The following is a 16,242-nucleotide window of genomic DNA, read 5'->3' as shown; positions in this document are numbered from 1 at the left end:
TTAAAAAGCTCTCACAGCTAAAACATTCTTCCTCTCTTCAGAGCTCAAAGGCAGGGAGATAGAATTAAAAATACTGGTTATAAGTCTCATAATAAATGGCAAGCAATAGTCTGTGGGGATATAGTAGATGAGATAGAGATGAATTTTGTTAGCTTCAGGGGAACAAAAGGTCACATTTGAGCTGGGTATTAAAGAATGACTTACAAGTGTGTTGGCTGGCAAATGGGAATGGACAAAAGGATGGTGATATTTCAGGCAGATAAGATGGCATGAGCAATGCCACAGAGGCATGAAAAGGCGAGCATGTTCGGGAATGAGGAATATGATCATTGGACTAAAATAGAGTGTGCAAAGAAAAATGAAGGTATAATAGCAGTTGATACTCTATAAAAGAGCCTTGATCTACAGTCCAATAGGAAGAAAAATTTGATAAAGAGATATTTGTCCAGAACCAATATTATGATTACTGTCATCTTTTAAAAAGCCTTCTGTGTTCTTGGAACAGTCTCACAGATGACATACTATAAAATGAATATGTACTTGGAGAAATTTATAGAAATATAAATTATTCCCTCTAGGTTATTCTATGAGGTAGATTTTAATTACAAATAATTTTGCTTGAGTTATTTTCTCTCTTCCTTAAGTGTAACGTCATGCTTAATTTCCACTCTTTCCTAGAAATGGTTCTCTGTCTTGCCAGGCTGCAAGATCATCCGGTGAAAGTGGGACCAAATAAACTGGGAACACTGACCCACTGAATGCATGTGAGTACCACATTAATATCTTTTGCTAAAAAGGAAAAAAAAAATTGTCTCATATGTGACTTAAAGAGCCTTGGAGTAGACTGTGGATTAATATGGTAATTGCTGGAACCTTGTCGTGGGCAAGCTCTCTCTGGGGAGAATGAAGTTTGTGTGTGCACCTGGCTCTATTATTTCTCCTTGAAGCACACACATTGCAATTCTGCCTGGAACTACTGTGTCTCTGTTGGCTGTTTGCTGCTGGTAAAACCTTGAAAGCCTGCTTTCTGACCGCAGCTGTGTATATTCCTACTTATTCCACTCCATCACTCCTGCTGAACTCATTATTTATCCTCCCGTGTTCTTTCTCTACCATTCTAATCTACCAGATGCCACATTTAGTGTTATTTGCCTCCTTGAATTCAAAGTTAACCAGTTGCACTGGATTCCCTCTAACCTCCTTGTTCCCGTTAAGCTTTATCCCCTACCATGCTTACCTCGCCAATTGCCAAGTTCATGTATTTTTGTGTAATTATTTGATTGTTTTGTGTATGTATCACTAGCTCAAATGCTCCATGCAGGCAAGGACCATGCCGGTTTGCTGACAGATTGAAGATATTCAACATTTTCATGTGTGATCCTTCCTGGTCCTTAGTGGAATTTGGCCACTTAAAATGTCCCAGTCCTTCCATGGTTGTTCAAAATATCTATTCTTCTTGAATTTAAATCTTCCCTAGACTTCCTCAGTTTCAAATGAAACAACTTTCTGCTTTCTAGAAAAGATGAGGCTATTTGATGTGAATAACACTGATTTTTTTCTTCTTTAGATCTCAAAATAGATCTATCGATGCTCTATTTCCTGTTTGTCAAAATATTAGATTTTAATCCTTACACTTTATATTTCTTTATCAACTTTATTAAATTAGTTAGTCATTTCTGATTTACATTTCTCCATTTTCCTAATTTGCCTCACACAGGTAAAACCAAGCATGCTTATGTTGACCTTATCCTGAAAAAATCAGCCAATTAAAATAACAAAACAAGCCTTCTTTATCTCCCTATTCTGTTTTTTTCTCCTTCTTAGCCTCCTTTTATCCATTTCACATCCTTTATAGAACTATCAATGTACTTTGCCAATTTATGGCAATGTATGATAATTCTGCAAGGGAAAGGGCTTGTTTTTATTTTGTTTAGTATACTGTGCTTTTAGTACCTAGCACAGTATCTAAAATGGTATGGGCTGAATAATTAAATGAGTTAATTTTCATTACCATTTCACTTCCCACTATTTACCCAAGTGTTACAATTTTGCTTTAAGCACTGCTTCAATTATGCTCACCAAGGTTACTAACTATAATAGCTCCCTCCTCTGTTATTCAACCCATAGCCACATTTCGAATTCTCTTATATCCCATAACATAATCTATCTTAATTTTATATGTGCCTCATCATTTTATCAGAGTCTCCACCCCTAGAGGTCAGGGCCATTAACAGGCTTATTCCCTTAACCTCCATAACTCTTCTTGTTTTTAATTTTATTAGTGTATATTTGTCATAAAATAGTATATTACTTTCAGCTGTACAACATATTGATTCAACCTCTATACAACTTACAATGTGGTCACACAGTAAGTCTAGTAACCATGTATCACTATCAAAGGTATTCTGATATTATTGGCTGTATTCTCTGTGATATACATTACATCCCCTTGGTTTATTTATTTTATAGTTTCAAGTCTGTACCTCTTATTTCCCTTCACCTTTTTCACTCCACCCTCCATTCCCTCTCCTGCAGCTGGCAACAATGAGTGTGTTCTCTGTAGTTATGCATCTATTTTGTTTGATTTTCTAGATTACACATATAAGTGAAATCATAAGGTATGTGTCTCACTGTCTGACAGATTTGACTTAGCATAATATCTTCTAGGTCCATCCATATTATTGCAAATGACAATAGTTCATTCTTTTTTGTTGGGAAATATTCCTCTGTATGTGTGTGTCTGACATCTTCTTTATTCATCAATATAAATGGATACTTTGGTTGCTTCCATATCTTGGCTGTTGGAAATAATGCTTCAGTGAAGACAGGGATGCAAATATTTCTTTTCAAATTGTATTAGTGTTTTTGTTTTCTTTGGATAAATACCAGAAAGTGAAATTGCTGGGTCATGTGGTAGTTCTATTTTTAATTTTTTGAGTAATCTCCATACTATTTTACATAGTGCTTGCACCAATTTACAATCCCACCAACAGTGTAGGAAAGTTTCACTTTGTTCACTTTTTTGATAATAGTCCTTTTGACAGGTATGAGCTAATATCTCAATGTGGTTTTTGATTTGCATTTCCCTGATAGTGATGTTAAGCATCTTTTCACATGTCTGCTGGTCATCTGTATGTCATTTTTTGAAAAGTGTTTACTCAGGTCCTGTATTTTTCAAATCAGATTTTTTTATGTTGATTTGTGAGTTTCTTATGTTTTGGATATCTATTATCAGATACATTATTTGAGAATCTCTCCTCTCATTTAGTAGGTTGTCTTTGTGTTTTATTGAAAGTTTCCTGTGCTGTGTAGATGCTTTTCAGTGTGATGCAGTCCCATTTGTTCATTTTTACATTGTTCACCATGCCGGAGGAGTCAGAGCCACAAAGATATTGCTAAAACTGATGTCAAAGTGTTTACTGACTTATTTTCTTCTGGGAATTTTTTGTATGTTTCAGGCCTCACAGTTAAGTCTTTAGTGCATTTTTCTGTCTATTTTTATATGATGTAAGAAAGTTGTCCAGTTTCTTTTTCTTCATTTCTTTGCATATATCTGTCCAGTTTTTCCAATATGCTTATTCAAGAGACTGTCATTTCCCCACATTATATTACTGCTTCTTTTGTGGTAGATTCATTTGACCATATAAGCGAGGTTTATTTCTGGGCTCTCTATTTTGTTCTATGGATTTGCATGCCTGTTTTTGTGCCAGTACCATACTGTTTTGATTATTGGAGCCTACAACTCTTTACAAAGGCTTACTAATGGGTGATTATTAATGAGTTGAATTAATACTTTTAAGTACCGAAGGTCCTCTAAGTTTGCTCTGATCACATAGTATTACCATTAATAAAATAGTTTGTCCCTGAAATTAAAGTGTAAAAATGATAGGATAGTATTTTATAAAAGATTTTAAATCATTTAAGTAATTATATAAAAACCCTATGCTGAATAGATTATTACCTATATGCTTTGTATTTATGATTCTTTTATTTAAATCAGAATATCTATCCACATGTATCTTATACATACATTAAAGAAAGTGTAACTACTCAGGAAAATAATAGCCATTGATTAAACTCTTTTTAAGAAAATAAAATCCTTTCTGAGGTCCTTTATATGCACCCAGTAAATGCCCATCAAAATGTATAGAAAATCTGTAAAAACTGTTTTAGGAACCTGAATACACACCTAGGAATTATTCTACACTCACTTTTCCTCTATCTTAACTTGTGCCTTTCCAAAATAGGTTCTGATTTTATCCTTCTTCCTCTAATTCATTTGGATCAGCAGCCTGATTTGAGTATATTTTCTCCACGTATGATATTCAAAGAGTCTTTTGGTACACTGTTTCCAGCATCACCCATGGGCAGCACACCGAAACCCATGGACTGACTTTCCCAATCATACAACTTGCTCAGGCCTCTGGGATCACTTATGTTCAGTGAAGAGAGATCAGGCCACTCCAGAGTGACGTTTGGTAGCTTGTGGACCAAATGACTTATTGTTAAGTAAATGTTTCTGTTTCTTCTGTTAATTGTTACTTTAAATGGAGAAAAGTATTTATTTAGGAAAATGATGGTATACTTAATTGGCTTTACTCACAGAAGAATCTCTTGAATGTGACCCATGTGCAGACATAAAATTTAAAATTTTTAAATTTTATTGCTTGTATGATGCTCACTTATGTCATTGCTGTTTATCAGGGGCATCTGTCTGCAAAATTTAAATGATTCCCAAAGCCATAACATTTAAAAAATCTAGAATTGGTAACAGTTCATAGAGAGCCAGAAAGGCTCATGGATGTTCATTATTTTAGGAGGTCTCTCAGTTTTTAATGCAGTAAGTTGGATGCCTGTATGGTCTGTGCTTCTTCTATAATCAGCTTGGCATATTCAGCCAGTCTCTGTAACTGTAAATTTATGTGATATATCAGAGGCACTAACTAAAGGGACCCCAAATTCAGTTGCATTCATTTTGTGAGCTCCATTTAATTATTCAGTTGGGTATCCTTCATTTATTCCTTTTATGTTGCCTTCTGTCCTGGGGGCTGACCTGTTAAGGCTAGGCCAGTGGGCAGCAGTCCTTTCTTTGGCCAATGAGATCCCCAGCAAAAGGTAACGAGAAAGAGTAATGATGATATTCCATCCCTAGGATTCCTCTCTGCAAGTTCTTCTGAGGCTGGCTGGCTCCCTCAGCCAAAGGTCTGTTTATTTTTTTTTTCAAAGTTACCTTTATGTATGAAACGTGAAGACACTATCTGTATAAATAGTTTCCCCCACACACCCTTCTCCCTTCTGACCTATCAATAATGACTCACTTTTTCTTACTAGCTCAAAATCCTACTCCCAGGTTCCTCCACACCTGGTATCTCTTTGTAAATAGCCCCATTTTAAATATATACACTCCTCAAATTATCTTAATCTGGGTGTGCCAACTATTTCCTGCCAGAACTCTGGTACAGTGTCTTTCTGTGAGACCCCTTAATTAGCCTCATATAGACTACAACTTTGCAAAATGATCACTCATAGTGCAAAGCAACAAATTCACTTTAAGCATTTAGATCATAGGCATGAACTACTTGTTAATACAGAATGAAGTCTTAGGAAAATAAGGTAAAATATTACACTTACAATGCTTCTGGTTTCTTTCCATACATTTAGATTGGCCCCCACAGCATATTTAGGAATTAAATTATTAGAAGGTGGCATCACTTTCTGTGTACTTCTTTTTCTATAAAGAAACAGCACTAAAATCTGATTTGTATACTGAATCTCTCAGTATATACTAAAGCAGTATTGAATCTTTCAGGATATACAAATCAAACTTTCACCCATTTAATTTTTTTAGAAGGTGTTAGAAGTTAATTGACTATTAGGGCAGAAGTTAAACTATTTTAGACTTTGATAAAGGGATTGATTTGTATAGGTAGCCATATTTACCAAAAGAAGTATAGCTACATTGGTATTGTTGGCATTCAATAAGTCAAGGATTTTTAAAAATGCATTATTTTTATTAATATATTTTTAAAGAAGAGATGTTTAAAAGGAACAGAATTAGATGTCTTCCATCAAAGAAGACCTCAAATGACAAATATGATCCAAATTCAATTACATAAATTAGCCTTGCAACATTTTTTAAATGTCTATGTTAAAGAGAGATACAGTTCTTAATATTAAACCTAATGCTATAGATAATTACCCACCAAACATTTTTGCACAGCATTTGGGTATTTGAAATTTATTTGCTTCTATGAAATTATAGAAGAAATTATAGCTCTATATGAAAGCTTAAGAAATTGAGGAATAAAAGTTTTTTTCTTTTCTTTAATTTTATTTTAATCATTCAAGTACAGTTTTCTGTCCTTTACTCCCCTCTCTCCTCACCTCCCTCCCATTTCCACCCAGGAATAAAGTTTTAATTCTAACCGATAGCCATTGTGATTTTAGTTTATTTTCCCCTATTTTCTTATATAGTTTTAATCTTAGTATACTGTGTGTGCACCCATAGGCCAAGGATTTTTCCAAATTTCTACAGTTTTATAAAAATTATATTTAGATATCTTTAAGAAAGATATTTGCCACAGAGAAAATGTTTAATAAATGTTAGGTATTATTTGATGAACTAGATATTTAATTCAGGTTTAAAGAGAGATTATTTCAAATACAATTGCATTTTTGATATGCACCTACTTCTGTATCATTAATTAGCAAATATCATCAGTTTTAAGTATAATTTTTTTCCAAAAATTTCCAACTCTAAAACTAAAGTTATTCTTATAATAGATAATAGTGCAAAGTAGCTTAATTGTTAGCATGTTTTCTTTTTATGTGATGAATAAAATATACATGTGATGTATAAAATGGTACGGAGTGCATGATACCTTAATATTTTTATTTCTGGGACTAGATGATCAGACACTGGAGACTGTGTGTGTGTGTGAATAGGATTCTGAAGAACTGTCAGACCTCATCACTTAACATGCCATCTAGAAGTCCCTGTTATTTTAAATGAGGAAAGTTGCTACCACAGCCATAAAATTTAGGTAGCAAAACAAAGAAAGCCATTGATTTTACTACTTGAGTTATAGGTCTTAAAAGAAATATATTTATTTAATTTTCCTTTTACTTTTAAATGTTTGAAGTCATGTATATTTGGGTCTACTTATAGAAAAAATGTTTCTCCTTGATTTCTTAGAAAAAAGCATGAAAAATAAATGAAAAGTTCTGCCCGCCCTGAGACATTTTCTCTCTAAGATGAGTGCATAGCGGTCTGAAATGCAACCTCTCCTCCCTGTCATTAGACAAAAATCAACTTCTGTGTGAAACATTAAAGCAAACTGCAGCCTGTCAAAAGAATGCCACTGAGTTCTTCCCACTTACAGGCAAAAAAAAATATTCAGTTACAATAACAGAAATTACATTATAATCTATATGCTTTTTGCTATTAATCCACTTTTGACTGTCTGAAAAGGCTTTAATAACATGTTATGGAAATCATCTATTCAACAAGTAATACCAAAGAGAGAAGAGCTGAAATCCTTTCACTTCTAATTCATCCTCTACAGAATTGACATATATTTTGCTTTCCTGCTACTCTGCAAAGAACCTAACATTTCTTTGTGTATGCAAGATGTATTTCTTGGCAACTTAAAAAAAATCATCTGTGATTCTTATTGGTAACAGCAATGTAATTAACCATCAACGAATACAGATTTTCTTACCGCTAGTGAAGACTAGGTGTTGGATGATACCCTTTAGTGGTCAACACCTGCCGCATTACTGACATAAGCTAGGTTTTATTAGCTTTGCTTACCTTTCTTACCATTTTCTGAAGTATCAGAAATGCACGCTCATTTTGGAAGTATCAGAGAATACAGAAACATCCTCAAGAATCTAAACCCTCATGGTGCTTCCTTGCCAAACATAATCTTTATTATCACTGAAACATGTTTACTAAGATATTTTCTCTGTGCATATAATCTCAATTTTTATTCTACTACCTATTACTTTTTTTTTCTTAACAAGCATGTATGTAAAATTTTTAAAGGTTAGTTTGGTATTTTCTGAAGACTTTATCTTGATTTATTTAACTAATACTCTAAGGCTACAAGTATATAGTGTTCAATTTATATTGTTTGAAATAATGCCAGGATGAACAAGCTCATACCTTTTTTTGTAGCTATCCTCCACTCTTTTTGTAGAATCAGTTCCCCTAAATAAAATATTGGAGTAATAGACACACGTAATTTGACTGTTTTACATCCCTGTTAAATTCAGAAAGTTGTTATCCAGCGAAGAAGGAGAGCGATTCAGTTTTTATTTTTTTAATATTTACTAATCTGATGGATGCTTTCTTAGTCCATTTGGGCTGCTGTAATGAAACACCATAGACTGGGTGACTTAGCAAGCGTTTATTTCTCACAGATTTTTTCTGCAAAATCCAAGATCAAGGCACCGGAAGATTTGGTGTTCGGTGATCACCTGCTTCTTGCTCCATGGACAGCATCTCCTTGCTGTGCTCTTGCATGGAGCACAGTGTGAGGATGCTCTCTGGCTCTCTTTTATGAGGGTATTGATGCCAATTGTGAGGGCTCCAACCTCACGACCTAAGCCACTCCCAAAGTCCCCACTTCCAAACACCATTACATTGGGGTTAGTCTGCAACATCTAAATTTTAAGGTGTCAAAGCATTCCGTCTATAGCAAGTGACAATGCTCCTCTCAGATTACTTTGATTTATTTGTCATTAATTAACATTAATAGTTTTCATGTGTTTATTGTCTATGTGTATTTTTCCTTTTGTTAAGTGCCCATTTATGTCCTTATCTGGGTCTTGTTTATTGAGGACAGAGAAAGAGGAGAGAACATAATGTACAATGTACAGGGTTAGAGAGAGGAAAGAAAGAAGATATTCTCCCCAGAAAGCATCACTGCCTGCTGGAAGTAATCTCTCCCCCTGGAGACTTGTGATGAATTTGGCATTTGTACTGAATACCAAAGCAAACAGGCAATTTAACAAAACTCCTTTCTGACTGGTTCTTGGCATTTATGTTGATTAAAGGAAAAATGACTTAGATTTTGACTTCTGTCTTTTTAACCACCTGTTAGCAGGTGGTATCAGCACTGTTAAAACAGTAAAGATTAGGATCTCTCTACATTAAAATAAGCACTCAAAGAAATAAAAAACATTTATTGACTAGACTAGCTACAGTGTTTTAGTGGTGAATTAAGAATTTACTAACATTATATTCTTTTTTGTTAATAGACATGTAATTTTTGTTTCAGAATATATTTTATGCATCTTTATTTTCACAGTGCCTAGAATAATGTCTGGCATATAGTAGATATTTAATAAATGCCGAATTGTCTCCGGTTTACAGATAATTAAAACTAGCGATCAAAGAAAGTAATTTTTACAATGGTCACACAGCTAGAAAGGGATAGTCTCAGGATTTGGTATCTGTCTGTCTAACCCCAAAATCTATACTTGAAATATTTCATAGAACATGTCTTCCTTAGACAACTTCCTTTTGTTACACATTCTATCAGCAAAATGGACTGGTTTATACTGTGGAACAAATAACCAGCTACCTCGGTGGCTTAAAATAGCAAGGACTCCTTCTCATGCATACCATGTAACAATTGCTGGTAATCCAGGAGTCCTTCTCTTTATTGTCCTAGCTTCAGAACCCAGGATGAAGCAGTAGATATTATACCCTGAACCATTAATGGTTACCAAGGCTGAGGAACAAAGAGAGAGTTTGCTAAACCTTGTCTTGGCTCATTCAAGCTCCAGCTAAAAGTGACATGCGATACATCTGCTCACAATTCACTGGTCCAAAGATCACCTAATTACTTGGGTGTCACGAAACTCCATGGGGGCTTGAGGGTGGGAAAGCCAACCTGGGTGGCTCCGTGGTGTTCACAACAGTTTGAAAAGTGAAAGAGGGCTGCACAGAAGAGCAGAGTCAGATGGAGATGGTGCACAGGAGCAAAAACCAAAAGGCTAAATATTAAACATTTTTTTGTATCAGCTTTACTGGGCCACAATATATCTACTTGCTCAAACTTATTCTGGATGTTTCTGTGTCGGTAATTTGTAGATGAGATTAATATTTCAATCAGTGGACTTTGAGTAAAGCAGGTCACCCTCTGTAATGTGGGCAGCTGTCACCCAGTCAGTTGAAGGAGCAAAGTATGGCCTCGCCTGAGCAAGAAGGAATTGTACCCACAGTGTGTCTTTAGGTCAACTGCTACTCCTCTTGAAGGTCTAGTCTGCTCCTTAAAATAGATGTTAATGTATAGATAGAGAGAGAGAGAGAGAGATAGCAAAGAATATTCTTCATTTTAAAAAGATCTTTTTTAAATAGGTAAAAGATGATATCCATGGGCATTAGTCCAACTTTTAATGTAAGTGCAATCCTTAGGCAGACAGAGTAACAAGGTTAGAAAGAGAAGGATAAAATTCACATGGCCCAACAGGACCACAAATATACACCCACACACAAACACACACACACCCCATGTTGTTCATGCTTCTCTGGAGAACCCTGAGTAATATAGACTCTCATTGACATGCAGAGCACACTTCCTCTCTAGAAGGAAAAACCCAGAGAGGGCATCCAGTTGCTGAGTCCAGCTCAGTGTCTCAAACCCTAAAACAGGCCCTGTAGTCTCTTCAGCAGTCTGGCTATTGCTCTTCTTGGCCTAGAGACCTACAAATCAAAAAGCAAATTATGTCTCCCTCTCACGGTTTGTAAGTAATGATCAAACATTGACTGGAAGAAGCACTTCCTGGGGATTGGGTATGTTCCTGATTAGAAACCGCTCTACGGAGCGGTTCCATGTTCATGGATTCCCTGTACATTTTCTCTCAGTTTATCCTTTGGGGAGAGTCTTTTCTTCATCCTCTTCCTCAGCCACATCTCACACATACCTTCGAGAATATGCTCTCCTAGGAGGGATGAGCAGCTGTTACGACACATTTTTTGCCCAAGGCAAAATGTATCTTTTTCAAATTTCAAGCATTCAGAATCTTTTTCTCAAAAACTTAGCTGACTCCTTGTCTATAAGACCCTGGTAGAATGTATGTTAGCTACAACAGTGTTCCTTTGTAAGGTCGGTTTCTTTGCTTTTGATACATTTCTTTGGTTCCTGTTGAGAGGATGTATTTCACAATACCATGCATTCTTTCCTGTAAGTCAGCCTTCCGACCCAGCTCGGCTCCTCTGACCTGGGCCTTAAGAACCAGAAGTGCTGGGCTGGCCTATACAACCACAGGCCTTACAGGTGATGCCGGGACCAAGAATTAACAGTGAGTCAACACAGGTGACTATGCTATTAACTCAGGTTTCATTCATAAAGATTCAGTCCAAATTCATACGAACCTAGTAACAATAAGAATCACTCAGAACCAATCAGTAAGTACATCACACAAGAGAATTGGGAGATAACAAAACCAAGGCCCAAGAGTCCAGATCAGATCCAGGTCTGGGAGGCAACAGAAGGTGGTCATCATCTTGCAAGGCAGAGTCAGAGGGACAGAAGCTCAGGCGGAACATGCAGGACATCTCAAAGTGACTCACTCTCCAGATGCTTTGACCATGGTCTGAAGTCCTCTGCTTTTATGCTTCATTCAGTTGCAATGTCATGTTGATTTTGCACAATTTCTCATAAACACGTTTGTCTTAATTTGAGTAAGCACATATTTATTTCCTCTGCCTCAATAGACACATGTCGTGTACCTCAGCTCTGCTAGGCGCATGTTTACATGAGTTCTGATAGACATATATTGTTTTACATCAGCTTTGATAGACAACCATTGTTTTATATCTACATCAGTCTCTGAGATCAGCACATGCTACCTGCCATGCTGTACTGAGAATGCTCTAAATATGACTTCGGGTCCTGCTGTCCACAGTTCCCTATTCAAATTACTTCTTTTTCTATCTGGGCTGAATAATGGACTCTTAGGGCCTATTGTGTTTCAGTGGGATCGCTACACCCTTTGTCTCTTGTTTCACAGCCAATGTGTCTAATTGAAATGATTGACTATGCAGCTGGACCCTTACTCTGAGACACCGTAATCCCTCAGGGCTTTTAACAATGGCTGTGATGGTCACACTTTTGATTATATCTTTACTATAGCCTTGGTTTTTAATGAACTTTGTCCCCCAAAATTCTCCTTGTTTTATTATTTTATGCTGCAAGTCTCTGAATTCATAGACTCTCTTTATTCTCTTTAATTACTAATTATAAGCTAGCTAATTATTTTCTGAGCTCATTTCAATTTTTCCTAGTGCTTTGCTAAACATACACAACATAGAGAATTAACATCCTATGTACTAAAGACATACGTTTATTAGTTCTGTGGAATGATTGCCAACCTGTAAGAAGTGAAATCTTCACCAAATGCTTTTCAGTTAAGACAGGTTACCATCTTCTTCGTCTCCTATTATAATTTCTTCACTATTTGTGTCCATTAAGTCAAAATCACTCATTTTAAGTCATGATATGACAGCATTCTTCCTTTGTGTCAATTTGTTTATGAGTCAAAATAGGCTAGTAAAAATCAATTATAACATATCAGTGCCTTAAAATAACAAAGGTATATTTTTTACCTGCACTATGCATCCAGTGTAGATCAGCTCTATACTGTCTCATTATTAGGACTGAAAGCAAATGAAGATTTCATCTTTATGCCTTACAGATGCTAATGGACATAGAGTTAAACAGTAACATGAAAATTATACACTGACTATTAAATCCTTAACCAAAAAGTGACTTGTAACTTCCCCTCACATGTTATTGGACGAAGTTTGTGCATGCATTCATACACATATCCACACTTAACTTCAGAGGGGTAGGAAAGTGTTCCTCCCCATCTGAAACCTATTACATACCCGAGAAGGGAAATAGAACATTGTGGGGAGAATACTAATGATGTCCACATTCTTTTAACTCATTAATACTTTATTTTTGAGAAGAATTGCAGAGTCTAATCCCCAAGAGGGCAACACCATTCATCTCTTATTGATTACTATATCTTTGGCTGAAGGCATGCAAATACGCAGGTACTCAATAAATATCCACTTAATGACACAGGTGTAACAAAATTTTCTTAATACTTATAGAAAGATGCATGACATTTCAGTGTTGTAGAGTTCACTTTACCCATGCCATCAAACACAGTCTCTGAGATATCAATGTCTTTGAATTGCATTGCATTGCAAAATTTATAGAGCTTTTTCTCTTGTATATTTCCTTTCTCTATGCAATGAAAGTTTTGAGTTATGGCCAACTTCCCAGAGAAGAGTATACAATTATTGACAAACTGGATGTATTTTAAATAAGCACAGACTGCAGACTAGATGGAGGGGGTGGTATATGGCATTGGGGTGTACTTTTGATGATGAATCACATCCTTTACCAGAAATTCATTTTAAATGATCTTGTCAAGAGAATTAATGAGCTGCCAGAAACTATCCTAAAGCAATAGCCATAAAAACTCACCAAGTTCAGGATTTTTGTTCACCAACAGCAACTTTATTCTTCCTCTATTTCTCACTCTTCAAATGGGTTGTAACCATTGATCATACAACTCTACAAAGATAATAGTTGTAGTTGAAGAAATAACTTATTCAATGTTAGGACAGGTGAGGAAAAAAGCCAACCATTTTCTGGGGGACAAACATATTCTCATTAAGTGCTACATTAAATTATCAGTAAAATGGTACTCATTTTCTCTCATCCAAAATATGAATACTTGTATGGTACAGTGTAGCCACGGGGAGGGAGAATGAGAGGGCAGAATAAAGAAGGAAGAGGGAGAAACAGAAGAGACTGTTATTATTCTTGTGGAGTATCACACATATCTTTCCTTCACTAACAATAAAACTTCTTGGACATGCTAAACTAGTTTGCAAAGTATTTGATAACTAAGAGTTCCCCAGATGTTGAATTTGTTGTACCAATAAGACATTGTGCTATATATCGCCAGGAAGCAGGAAACAGTGAATATGTTTACATGAAATAGCACAGAATAGAGGATTCCAAAAACACAGCTCGGGCTTATTAGGAACGTATAACCTGTTACATTATCTTCCATTTAGCACTGGTACTAATTTGCAGGGATCCAAATTATATTTTCCATTGCTAATGTAGCAAATTAACACAGATTTACTGGCTTAAAACAATCAACTTGATATGTTACAATTCTGTAGAAGAAAGTCTGACACAGATGTCTCTGGGCTACAATGAAGGTTTCTGGAAGACTACCTTCCCTCCTGGAGGCTTTCAGGAGGGTCCATTTCTTGCCAGTTAGAATTTAGTTAATTGCCATTGTAGGACAGAGATCCCTGTTTCCTTGCTGTCTGTCAACTGAGGGTCATTCTCAGCTTCTAAAAGCCACCATATTCTTTGACTCAGGACTTCTTCCAATCTCTCTAACCCATCCTTCTGCAGTTCTCTTACACTCATAAGGACTCGTTTGATTCCATTGGGCCTACCTGGATAATCCAGGGTCATCGCCTCATCTCAAGATCCTTTAGCTTTAGTCGTATCCACAAAATACATAATGTAACCTATTCACAGCTTCTGGAAATTAGGACATGGACATTTTGGCGGGGACCACATTATTGTGCCTGCTACACAGATCTCAGTGTGATCTCCATGTGTGGGCCTCTCTGAGATAAATGAGTGAATGGAATCATCAGAGCTTCCTGTTAGAAGTAAACATGAGACTAGCAAGTCTTGGACGTGGAGAAACCTAAATGTGGTTTACCCTGTCAACACGGGGGAAATATTGTATGCCGTCCTCACTGTAGAAGTATTGAACATTTACCACGCTTAGCCCAACACTATTCCTAGCTGAGACCCCATAAACCAATGCATTAAGGAATATGCAACCATGATGCTATCTCATTAGTTTAGGAATATAAAAGTACAATGTTTTGTGGACCTGTAAGTAAAAACAATGCACTTTAATTAAAATCTTTACTATGTTGTGATTCTGAATGTGTGGCCATATCTGCTGAATGTGTGCTGCAAATATAAATAAAATGTGGATGTGTGATTAAACTTGACTGAAGTGGAATTAATTAACACAGAGAAAAGAAAAATCAAGCAGTATTTAAAAGGTGTGCTAATTTTGATAAGGTGGTAATGTAGGAATGATAATTAGAAATGTTGTGTGCATTCTTGGGTGTTGAAGTGATCCCAGCACATTCTTGCTTCCAGGATACTAATTTCTGTTCGATATAAAGACACATTGTCTAATAATAGCAGTCTGAAAATAGATGGTACTCGGTCAGGATATCATGACCTTCCTGTCACGAGAGGTCATCAAACTGTGGCTGATGAACTTTTAGTAGGAGTGTCATGAATAGGTTTCAAGCACTACAGAGATGGATTTTATGTAAATTTTGGTAACGTGGCTCTGTTTTCTTAGTCCAATTTGCCAATTCATAGTCTGACAATATCTTTTCTAGCTTTTTATGTCTTGCAAAAATGTAAAAATTAATCCCCAAAATGTATGAAATAAACTAATTGCCATAGTTGAAAAGAGATAATATTAACATTAAATCTGTAGTTTCCTATACAATAATGATAATTATTATTATTATTCAGGCATTTCTTTGGTGATCACTATACACTCTTCACTTGTTAATATTTGCTTTATATAAAGTATTATCCCAGCACTGTGCTTGGCTTTGAGGAAACAGGCAGGCCCAGACCTCATAGAGTTTATGGATTTGGAGGGAGACAGATGGTAAACTAATGAGCAAGTAAACAAAATCAATAATCACAGATTATGTTATAATGGAGAAAAGCAGGATGATGGTTTAAAAAGAATAGCAGGAAGAGCAATTCAAATAAAGTGATGAGAAAGAACTTTCAAAGGGGTTGACATTTAAACTTAAAGTGTAAGAAGGGACCAGGTTCTTTACATAACCTGATGAGTTATTAATCCTTTCAATAACCCAATGAGTTCACAGCTATTGTCTTAATTCATGGAGGAAGAAACTGAGGATTGACGGAGATTTACCTCATGAGATTAAACACTAGAGAGTGGTGACGTTTGGGCAGGGTCTCAAATCTATAATATCCCTGAACCGGACAGAGCTGGAATCCATGACCTTTAGTTCTTAGGTTCCTAAAAAGTCTGCCTTTTTGTGACTGAAACTCAGTACTCACAGGCAGAGTGGTTTTGCACAGGGCCTCGCTGGTTTTGATTTTTTTTTTT

At 36.0% G+C, this 16,242-nt stretch overlaps 1 protein-coding gene across 3 annotated transcripts in view; it reads left to right on the top strand.

The window, feature by feature from the left end:
* The first annotated feature begins 703 nt into the window (after positions 1–703).
* LRRC4C (leucine rich repeat containing 4C) overlaps positions 704–16,242 on the top strand; it is a 647,198-nt gene continuing 631,659 nt past the window's right edge. For all 3 annotated transcript variants that reach the window (XM_045825779.1, XM_045825775.1, XM_045825777.1), the window contains exon 1: positions 704–764. The gene's annotated coding sequence lies outside the window, so the exon portion shown is untranslated. The remainder of the gene's footprint in view (positions 765–16,242) is intronic.

This window comes from Phyllostomus hastatus, unplaced genomic scaffold (assembly GCF_019186645.2).
Source record: "Phyllostomus hastatus isolate PE091 unplaced genomic scaffold, TTU_PhHast_1.1 phas_scaffold_585, whole genome shotgun sequence".
NCBI classification, from domain to species: domain Eukaryota; kingdom Metazoa; phylum Chordata; class Mammalia; order Chiroptera; family Phyllostomidae; genus Phyllostomus; species Phyllostomus hastatus.
Note: the sequence above shows the minus strand (reverse complement) of the source record. Positions and strands in the feature narration are given on the sequence as shown.